The sequence below is a fragment of the Uloborus diversus genome, chromosome 4 (genome assembly GCF_026930045.1).
Source record: "Uloborus diversus isolate 005 chromosome 4, Udiv.v.3.1, whole genome shotgun sequence".
Classification (NCBI taxonomy): Eukaryota; Metazoa; Arthropoda; class Arachnida; order Araneae; family Uloboridae; genus Uloborus; species Uloborus diversus.
The window spans coordinates 137,139,326-137,150,886 of record NC_072734.1 but is presented as its reverse complement, the minus strand read 5'-3'; positions in this window follow the sequence as shown (position 1 = coordinate 137,150,886).

Here is an 11,561-nt window from a genome sequence, read left to right as displayed (position 1 = left end):
AGCATAATATAGCAATAGAACACTCATTGAAATAACTTGAGCTACTGTAACTATTGAAGCAATACATCTTATCTCCTTGTAAGTGAAAGATTGATTAATTTTCAAAAAGTATCATTAGAAGTCAAATTACTTGTATTATTAATTTCATCAGCTTAAGACGATTTGATAAGGAAGACGATTACATCACCATTTAATATTAAAAAGCTGAGTGTTAGAATTTATATTTCTTAATTCAACGACTGAGCGTACTTTAAAAACCTTTTTTGAGAACTTTGAAATAAAATCCAACACTAGAAGCAATAAAATATCGAAATGACCTTTTTGTCAAAGAAATTTAAGGCCCTAAATTTAACAAAAAATCCACAAGAATTTACTTTAGAAAGGGAAGTTTTACTTAAAGCAGTTAGATTGTAGTTGTATTTCAATACATTTATTTAATTGCTATTTGATGAACATTAGAAAAGCCGTATTAAGAACATGACCGACTATTGGAAATACAGAAGAATTCTCTATCCAATAGTCGGCCACCCCTGCAAAAAACAAATATACACTCCATTAAAATAAAAGTTACTCGAATTTACAGTAGAATGAAAGTAACAAGGATACTTACCATTTAAAGTAGAAGTGTTCCTTTTTACTGAAAAATAAACAGAATGGCAAACTAGGAAAGTGGACACACTATTTAAAATAAAGTGACTCACTACTAATTCAAGAAAGGTATCCAAAACTTAACTGCCATTGGTTGATGATTGGGGATAGGTAATGAATGTGGGAATACGTCATATTCGATTTTGAATTAAAAATATACGATTTATTAGCAGTTTTATGTCAATGTTGCCGACTTCTGGAGCCTGACCGATTACTGGAACACTTACCCTATGCTAAATTAAAAACCGAAGAACAAAAAAGAGTCAGCAAAATTTTTTTGAACATATGTTTTTTGCAAATGAGCAGTTTTCAAAAGCGGAAATGTAGGACTCTTTGCAAAGTAATCCAGTTACAATTTACTAATGAAATACCATTGAACAGTGAGGAGTGGTAAGAACACAAGTGAGTGAACGTAATAACAGAGGAAATTATTCAAATCGTTAATTCGTAGATGAAAAAAAAAGAAAAGAAAAGATAAAGATGCTGCTATAAATAAAGATGACAACTGATAAAATGGTTTACGCACAAGACATTAAAGTTCAGTGCTCATCGAAGATTCAGTGATATAGATATATTTAACTCGAATATTCCGAGTTAATATTCGAGTTGAACCGAACCATTGTTTCGGTCACTCGTGTGGTCAGTGCTAATTCTATATTAGCTACCAGTTTGTTTGGCATTCTTGGCTTCCTTAAGAGGTTTTCCACCTCCAGCTCAGTTAGTCCTATGCTGGGCTGATGAGTGCTAATAAGCACGAAACTGCAGTCCTCGGCTGGAATTGACTGGGCTGGCGGTGTATTTCATGTATTTCTGCCTTAGCCCTGGCTATAGGGCGGTAACTTACTGAACAGAGATATTGTGTTTTAAGTTTTTTTTCCGCACCCTGTATACTGCCATGCTAAGCAGAAAAGTGGAATATGCAGTTGAGCTCAAGCAGAGATATTGTGCTTTAAAGCTTGACTTTTGATTCAGATGTGTTTTTTTTTTTTTTTTTTTTTTCAGAATTTTTTTAACAAATAGCTCAACCCAATCAAATGACTCAAAAACATTTTATTTATTAAGTAAAATACGAAACAGAGAAAAACTTGGTTATAATAACTCAGTTTTGTTCAAAAGTGTAGGGATGACTGCTTTTACTACTGTGCTTAGCACGGCCACATGAATGAACTGAAGTTTTTGTTCAGCTTTAGAAGCCATTACGCAGCTTTGGATTGGGGTTTCTGTTGGAAAGAAAAAGAAAAACCAATTTAGTTGTGATTTGGATATAGACTGGATTAGAAAAAATCAAAACCTCAAGAGCTTTCATTATCAGGTAGTAAAGTTTCATTGCAAGGAAGGGAAATTATGTTTATTTTTCTTTCAAACAATATCAATCATATTTGAAAGTCAAAAATTAGAATTATTGTTTCAAGTTAAAGTTAGTTCTAACGTTATTGGTTGAGCGACGACTTGACTTAATTTGGGTTTTTGACCAAGAAAGCTCTCAGTTACAAAACAGAAAGTTTTTTTTTTTTCTCTCTCTAATTAAACTTACCTTTATGTGTATTTCTGTCAAGCAGAAAAGAAGATATGTAGATTGCATATATTTTTTAATGCCTAACCCTTTATATTTTCCAATGAACACAGAGCTATTAAACCCTATTTTCATTCGTAAAAAAATCATTTTTCCATTTTTTTCCTTTTTTTCCGGAAAAAAACCGGTAAAAAAACGTTTTTTTTTTCCACCACTTCCATATTCCCGGAAATTTTTCATCTCTAGACAGGACATTTTTTTTTTTTAATTTCGATTTCGGCTTCGTTTGGTGTTTCTTAAATATTTTTTATTGTATTATTATTACTAGAAAATCGCCCATCAAGATATGACGGGTGAAAATTGCTTCTACATTTGAATGAAGCCATTGCCTGTTTGTTGATATTTTGAGAGTTGAAATTGAAACCCTGACTCCAGTACTGTCCGATCTTACGAGAAAAGCCACCATGTTCAGTCGTTATTTCCATTTTATTTGCTCCTATATGAACTTAGACTTTTTTTTTCGGCACGTCCGTACGTGTGTATGCACGTAAAAACATATGGGACAGTTCAAATATCCATATTGATCATCTCCAAACGAACTATGACTAGTTTTCTAGTGACGACAAGTGCGGTGGATTTATCATGTCACAAATGTCGCAATTACGACAGTAAGATCACTGAACCACACAGCATTAAAATCGTGAAAAGGATCCAAAACTGAAAATGAAAAAATGTTTACTTAAGACCAGGCTTGGAGTAATCGCCGATTACGTAATCGTAATCTGAGTAATCGATTACGTTTTTGTGTAATCATAATCATAATCGTAATCTGTCGATGGGATACTGCCGTAATCGTAATCGAAATCATAATCAGGATTTTCATGCGTAATCGTAACTGTAATCTAAGTAAAATAATCCGTAATTTCCCCTTGTAATCGTGTAATCTTGACTTTCTAAAAGAGAAAACATTTAAGCCTCCCTTTTATTAATGTATGGAAAGATAACATATAGTGCCAATAGTAACATTGAAAACAACTTCTTTCTTTAAACGACTATTCAGTGCTCATCCCCACTCGTCCCTGTTTGCAAACAAGAGTCATAAATCGATCCCCATCTTAAAGTGTTTAGTACAATTAGTACCCTGTAGGCGCTTTTGCACTTCTTGGCTTCTTGGGAACGTCTTCCCAAATCCCTACAATTGGTCATTCATCAGTTTCCCTTTCATCTGTCAATGTTAGGCAATAAGCGAAGCACATTGCCGCCTCAAAATCGTATTTTAGCAGAAAAGTACAATGATATCAAAAGTACAACTAAATTTTGCGCAACAAAATGCTTTTGTTTTTTTTATACTTTCATGAGAAAGTAGTGAATGACTGAAAAAAGATTTTGTCAAACGAAAACGGAATTCGCATTTGTGTTTCAGTGATTCTTTAAGTATTCTTGCCTCTACACGTATTGCATTTATTTTTTGCTACATGACATCTAATTTAAACCCTGGTGAATAAGATCCTCGCATAGTTTCATCTTAAATGTATGTTCATATGTTTACAACTGATATTATCTCTAATTAATGAGTATGTATGAAAGTAAAAAGTTTGCATTGACAGATTTTATAAAATTTGTTTTCGTTTTATTGTATCAAGGAATTAACACAAATTTTGAACTTTAATTATCTTTTAAGCTAAATTTTTAAAGTGAGAAAAATTGCACTTCACTGTTGCATTAAAACTGTGATGTATAAATATCATTATAAAATACTCATTTATGCAAAAAAAAAGCTGTATGACAAAAAAGTGGAAATCATAGCAAAAATATGTTATGTCCAATTTTTTTTTTATGAGTGTTAAGTTGAAGCCTTTAAGCGCTTGTAAAAGTGCAATTTATATGGTACGTGAGTGATTCAAAAATGAAATCAAGTTGTAGGGGTCTAACACTCATGAGTATCTTTTTGTTAAAAATAATACTACCCAAGTATTTTTTCACCTCTGCGTCATGTGCTCCAGTTCAACGATTGTTTAGCATTGCTGGAATTTTTTCACTTCTCAAAGAATGAGAGAGAGAGAAAAAAAAAAAACAGACATCTTTGACGCATTAATTACACTTAAATGCATTTAATTCCTTTTTTTTTTAAATTTCAATTGTTTAGTTCCGTATTTTTTAGTTACACTTTCCGCGTATTTTATTACATTGCAGTTTTTCTGCATAAAGATCCATAGGAGGTTCTTTTTTTTTTTTGAATAGCTGCGCATTAAATTAATTGGTAATATATTAAATAATTGAGAGTACAATGATGAAATATACCACACAATTTTCAGAAATAATAAGCTATAAAATATTGAGCAGTTTAGCAATAAGCCATTGCCCTTAGCCAGGGCTAAGGCAGAACTACTGCAATGGCAAAATAATAATGAACAGCCAAGTCAAAAACAATATGCACTGTGTATCCATTTGAATAAGAGTGTGCCTATACCTGTACAGTCATTGTGGCATTGTGTAATGTACGCAATTTGAATTTTCTAGATTTTTTTTTATCTTTCATATATTGCTCTTTCCCTGCAACAGCGCAATAATACAAAATAAATAACTTTTAAGTTAATACTACACGGTAGTTGCAATTATCTCTTTAATATTAAATCAAAAATCATAATTTTCAACTATCACGTTGTTGATGCAAATGGGTGATATATATACAATATAATATAAGTCGGTAATCGTAATCAAAATCATAATCGGCATATTATAATCGTAATCGATTACATTTTCTACATAATCGGATAGTTGCTGTAATCGTAATTATGTTTTGCCAGAGGATTATAATCGTAATCGTAATTGTAATCCCCCTTTTATTGTGCCCGTAATCATAATCGTAATCGATTACATTCCCTCGTAATTGACTCCAAGCCTGCTTAAGACCAAGAGACACTGAAAAATAAATTGCAACTAGCCCCCATAACAGCGCAACGTATGTCATAAACAGCCCCCAAATGTGTAAATCCGCGAGTGGGGACGGCTGTATGATCTGTATGTGCGTATGTATGAACGTTCACTATATGATCTAAAGTATAGGGACACTTTCAAAATTTCACATTTTTAAGGATTTCTTAAGAAATAAAAGGCCAATTGCTTTGTAACTTTTGTCACGCAAAAGGGTATGCTCCAGCTGTCACTTTTCAATAAAAGTTACATTACTCTTGCGCTTAGGGGATCAGTAACAATTTGAGGAAAACAAAAATGGTTTTTGATCATCATTCAACGTAAACAGCTGAGATTAAGCTGTAATTTTCATAAAATAGTTAGCTTATTGTGCTCAATTATTTTACATACTTTTAAGATAGAATCATTGATATTCACGAAGATATGAGCATTTCTTCCAAAACTGCGAATTTTATTTGAAGGTTTTTGGCTCATAACACGCAGAGTTTTTCATCAAAGCTTATAGTCTAAGATCCCACTAGGCTTGACCTACCCTCATCGAGTTTCCCAAAATTTTTACGATAAATGAAGAGTAAAAGTTGTAAATAAAACGAGAAAGTAAGAATTTTTACCTCTTTCATGTGAACTAACCAGGGTTGCCAGAGGTTGAAAGGTGCCTAAAAATGAGTAATTTACCCTCATCGAGTTTCCGAAAATCGTTATCATAAATGAAGAGTAAAAGCTGCAAATAAAACGCTAAAGTACGGTTGCAAACCTTTTTTCAGTCCCTAAGCAGGGTTGCCAGAGGCTAAAAAGTGCCCAAAAATGAGTAATTTACCCTCATAAAGGTTCCGAAAATTGTTGTCATAAATGAAGAGTAAAAGCTGTAAAGAAAAACGTTAAAATAAGGCTGCCTATCTGTTGCGTGTGAACTAATCAGGATTGCCAGGGGCTAAAAGGTGCCCAAAAATGAGTAATTTACCCTCATCGAGCTTCCACATAAGTTTTATTTAAAAAATGGTGATAAAAATATTACAAAACCGATGGTATAGGGTTGCCTAAGCAAAAGTGCTCCAATCATAGGGTTGCCGTATGTAAGGCGTATATAAAGGAGGGGCTGACGGGAACGCCCCTCCCCCACAACCCCCAATCTGAAAAAAAATGAAATAAAAGTAGTTATTATTTGGTATTAGTTTGCTCACAAATAATTTCCAAACTCTCTACTACAAAAAAAAAAAAAATAGAATAAATAAATAATGATACAATGATAAATTATAATACGTTAGATCGTGGATTTCCAAACTGGTTGCCGCAGGAAGAGATGAGGGGTGCCCCAATGGGTCCATAGTGGCAATAAAATATGTACATAAAACGAGACCAGGATGCCGTGAGAAAGTACTAATTCTTCTAAAGAGGCGGGAATCGTTAAAGTCTGGGAACCCAAAGGCTCCAGGTAATGGTGCTCAGAAGGGTTCAGGGGATTCGTACCCCTTACTAAAGAAAAAAACGCGTCGTGAGGAAGCAAAGTTATTTTAACAAAAAGAAAAGCAAGCAATGCTGGGGGGGGGGGGGGGGGGGGGAATTCTAAATTCTTTCAAAAAGAAATCTCTAAATTGAAAATTTCTAATAACAGGTGCAGTTTATTGCGTAGCAAATTAAGTTCCCCTCTCTTTCTTACACCCCCCCCTTTCCCTAAGGAGTCTGAAAAGAAGGATCTTCAAATTGTTTCTCTCCTTAACTCTCGTCCCCTGCAAGAAATAGAAAATAAGGGTAATTTGTTAGGTTGGAGTAATAATGGCAATTTATATTTGAAAATCGCATTAATTTAGGCGCGTTTTTTCGGACATCCATTTCAAAACATTTCTGGAGGACGGTCCCCGAACCATCATTCATTGACTAATTATGCCTTTTCTGAAATTATGCCTTTAAGATTTCAATTTTGAAACTTCCCTCCCCGCTCCTTTCCTCTAAACGTCTCCAAAGATAACCTGAAATTGCGTTTTACCTTTCAGGGGAGGATTCTCGAACTCTTCCTTTCCAAAAATTTCCTAATGTTGGAAAAAAAATCTGAATTGCTTTTGAAAACAATCTTAAAATAAAAGATTTCAAAAAATTCTGACTATTGATCAGGTATATACATCCAACATCTGGTATTTCTTTCATCCACTCCCCCACCTATTTTTTTTTTTTTTTTCCTTTTCCTTGTCGGTTTAAAAATAAGAAAATCTTCAAAATGCTACACTTCGCAAGACGCCTTTCCCCACCAAAATCATTAAAGAGCTTCCCAAACCCCGTTTTCAGGGCTTCAACGTCCAAAGTTACCAAACGCCTTCTGAAAGAATCGAAAATCGTTTAAGATTGCTTTTATGGAGCTTCAATTTTGAAAAATGGCCGAACCCCTAACGTCATCAAATATGGTCCACAATCGCGTTTGGCTTCAATTACGGAAAATTTTCGGACTACAGTACGACTGCTCCCGAATAAAATCTGATGAAAAAACTACAATTTCAAAACACTTAATGTGGAGAGCGTTTAAATCTCTCCTCCTAGTATCACTGAATATCTTTTTATAACTTCGTTTTTTAGGACTTCAATTTCAAAATACTTTTTGGCGAGAGCCCCAGAACCACCCTGTCCGTAACATCATGGAAGTTAGTTTGAAACTGCGTTTTTGGAGCTTCAATTTCGAAAAATTGGGCGGAAGGTTGATAGATTTCGCTCTATTTAAAAAAAAAAAAAAAATCAATCGAGAGAAAAATTAATCAACTTCAAAGGGTCTCATTTCTTCCATTGCACTAACGTTAACGTCAACAAATACAGCCTAATAATGGCGTTTTTAAGATTTCAATTTCTAAAAATTTCCGCTGAAGGCCCCCCGAATTTTTCCTACCCGAGCATCAAAAGAGATCATCTAAAAATGCGTTCTTAAGACTACAGTTTCAAAAAAATTCCGGGGGAGGAGCCCCGGACCCCTCGATCAGAACCGTGAATTTTTTTAAGAGTTGCCTCCTAAAACTATTTTTTTATTGCGCCACTGGGTGATAGTATGAAGTCCAAGGTACTGTTGCCCCCCCCCCCCAAAAAAACTGAAATTACAAAAAAAAGTGGGGGGGGGGGAGCTAATCTTGGTTATACAGGCTCTCTCCAAAATAAAAACATATATACGCCACTGCCTCCTTCTTCCTCCTTTGAGTACAACACTACTAAAAGGTAGGGTGAAGTGAAGAAAGATAAAGTAATAACTATGTACAGTCAATTTCGAAAAGTTATTTTTCGGTCCTAATAAAATTTGATAAGAAATAATTTTAATTCGCAACTAGAACAAACTATAGGAGGCACTGCAGCCACTGTCTGATGGCGGATGAAAAAGGTGAAACAAACGCATGCCGTAGCGTAGAAAATTCCCATAAGCCTAATTTTGTTCGTATGTATGATTTTTTCGCTTTGTTCTTTTTAAATTAATTTTCAAAGTCTTGTGGATATTCTGGCCCACGTAGAAAGAAATGAGAATTAAAAAATCATTACTAAACGTCAAAAATTAAAGCAAATTACGTAGTTCGTAGTTCTAAGCCGCCATTTCCACGATGTTTAATTCGATATTTATCAATTCTTGATAAAACTGAATAATAATTGTGGAATGACAAGAAAAACAATTAATGCTAGATAATGTAATTATATGACATTACGAATTATTATCGAAAGAAGATATTCCTTGGCCTTGCTTGGCTAGAGCTAATTGTTTTGCATTTGTAGCTCGGTTATTTTTCTCAAATTGCCGAATCGTTTAATTTTAAATTTTTCTGTTTCTTATGTTTCTAATTTCTGAGTCATGATTTAATTATGTCATGCACATGGTAAGCAAATCATCAACAAAATTCTCGCGGATATATGGTGGTAGTTTTCTTTTCAATTGATCTACCATGATTTCTTTTTACTTATCAAATTCTGTAATTTTTCTACCATTTTATTCCATTCATAATAAAAAATAAAATTGGTTTAACTGACATGCAAAGCCAAGGATTCTTTGCTCGCACAATACTAAAACTATAACCTCAAATTTGGCGAAACATTTCAGCTGAGAATATAAGCAATAAAATAAATTTTTTCTCGGTTAAACATTTTTCATTTCGTTCTACGATAATATATTCAAGAAAATATTTTGCATACTGTCCATTTCAACTAAATGCTGCGGTAAAATATGGTTAGTTAAATTTATTTAAGATTAGAAAAAAAAAAGAAAGAAAACCCATATTCTTACGAATTTACACAAAACAATAAAAATTTTTACCTGGTATAACGTTATCAAAGTTTGTTAATCCAGAATTTTCATGCGCTTACGCTTTCATCGTTTAACAATCAACTCACTTTTTAGAAGGAAATAAGGAAAACTAATATTATTTTGAGAAGCTCAAGAATACTATTAAGGGACGAAACAATTTCTGTAGCTGAAAGCAATCTAAGACACATTGAATGCGTTAATAAATACTCATAACAAACTGCCTATGTTTACCAACAGACACACGTGGAACACATTGTTTTACCTTTTCTTTAATTTTGTAAATCACCGCAAGGTAGCATATTCGAGCGCTGGAGTTACGAATTCGCAACTCCAACGAACTATAGGGGGAACTGAAGTCACTGTCTAATGGCGGACTGAAAAACTAAAACAAACGCACATGGTAACGAAGAAAATGCTAAAAGTGTTGTGATTTTTGTTCGTACGTATGATTTTTTCGCTTTATTCTTTTTAAATTAATTTTCAAAGTCTTGTGGATATTCTGGCTCACGTAGAAAGAAATGAGAATTCAAGAAGCATTACTAAACGTCAAAGATTAATGCAAACTACGTAGTTCGTAGTTCTAAGCAGCTATTTCCACGATGTTGAATTCGATATTTATCAATTCTTGATAAAACTAAATAATAATTGTAGCCTGACAAGAACAACAATTAATACTAGAAAATTCAATATGACATTACAAATTATTATCGAAAGAAGATGATACTCCTTTGCCTTGCTTGGCTAGCGTTTATTGTTTTCCATTTGTAGCTGAGTTATTTCTCTCGAATTCCCGAATCGGTTAATTTAAAAATTTTCTGTTTCGATTTTTCTAATTTCTGAGTTACGATTTAATTGTGTCATGTTATGCAAATCATCAACAAAATTCTCACGGATATATGGTGGCAGTTTTCTTTTCAGTTGATTGACCATTATTTCTTTTCACTTATCGAATTCTGTAATCTTACTATCATTTTATTCCACTCATGATAAAAATTAAAAATGGTTTAACTAAAAACGCGAAATCTCGCCAAGGCTACTTTGCTCGCACTATACTAAAACTATAACCCTAAACAAATTTGGCGAAACCTTTCAGCTGAGAATAAAAGGAATAAAGTAAATTCTTTCTCGGTTATTCATTTTGCTCTACGATAATATATTCAAGAAAATATTTTGCATACTGTCCATTCCAACTAAATGCTGCTGTAAAATATGGTAAGTTTAATTAATTTAAGATTAAGAAAACCCCCATATTCTTACAAATTCATACAAAACAATAAAATTTTTTACCTTGTATAACGTTATCCAAGTTTGTTAATCCAGAATTTTCGCTTTCACCAATTATTAAGGAAATAATGAAAACTAACATTATTTTGAGAAGCTCGAGAATACTACTAAGGGACGAATTAATTTCTGTAGCTGAAAGCAAACTAAGACACATCGATTGCGTTAATAAATACTCAGAACAAACTGCCTGTGTTTACGTCAACAAACACACGTGGAACGCAACGTGGCAATGTTTTAGTTTCATTTGCAGTTTTGTAAATCACCGCAAGGTAGCGTATTCGAGCGCTGGAGTTCCGAATTGCACACTAAAAGTTTTCGAACTGTTTTTGATTACTTTTAGGTTGCGTTCGACGAAATTCACTGGTCGACCGGTAAGTAACTGGTAACTAACCGAAGCGTTCTATGATCACCGGTTACCACCGCGGTTACCATTCTAAGCAGTTGATTGGTTGATTGGAGCACGTGATCATTAGCTGTCACGTGATTAACTAACCGGTAGCTCTCGGTCGAGCTCGTCGAACGCAACCTTAATGGCACCTTCCAGACCAGTAGTAGAAAATCATTGCACCAATGAAAATTTCAAAATCCTCCCCTTTTTCAAATTTGTCAATCCTTTTATGCTAATTCGGAACTCCAGCGCTCGAATACGCTACCTTGCGGTGATTTATAAAACTGCGTCTGCACCTAAAACATTGCCACGTTGCGCATCACGTGTGTCTGTTGACGTAAACGCGGTCAGTTTGTTCTGAGTAACGCATTCAACATGTCTAAGAACGCCTTCAACAACAGAAATTAATTCGTCCCTTAGTAGTATTCTCGAGCTTCCCAAAATAATGTTAGTTTTCCTTATTTCTTTCAAAAAAGTATTAAATGGTGGAAGCGTAAACAAGAAAACTCTGGATTAACAAAATTGGATAACGTTAT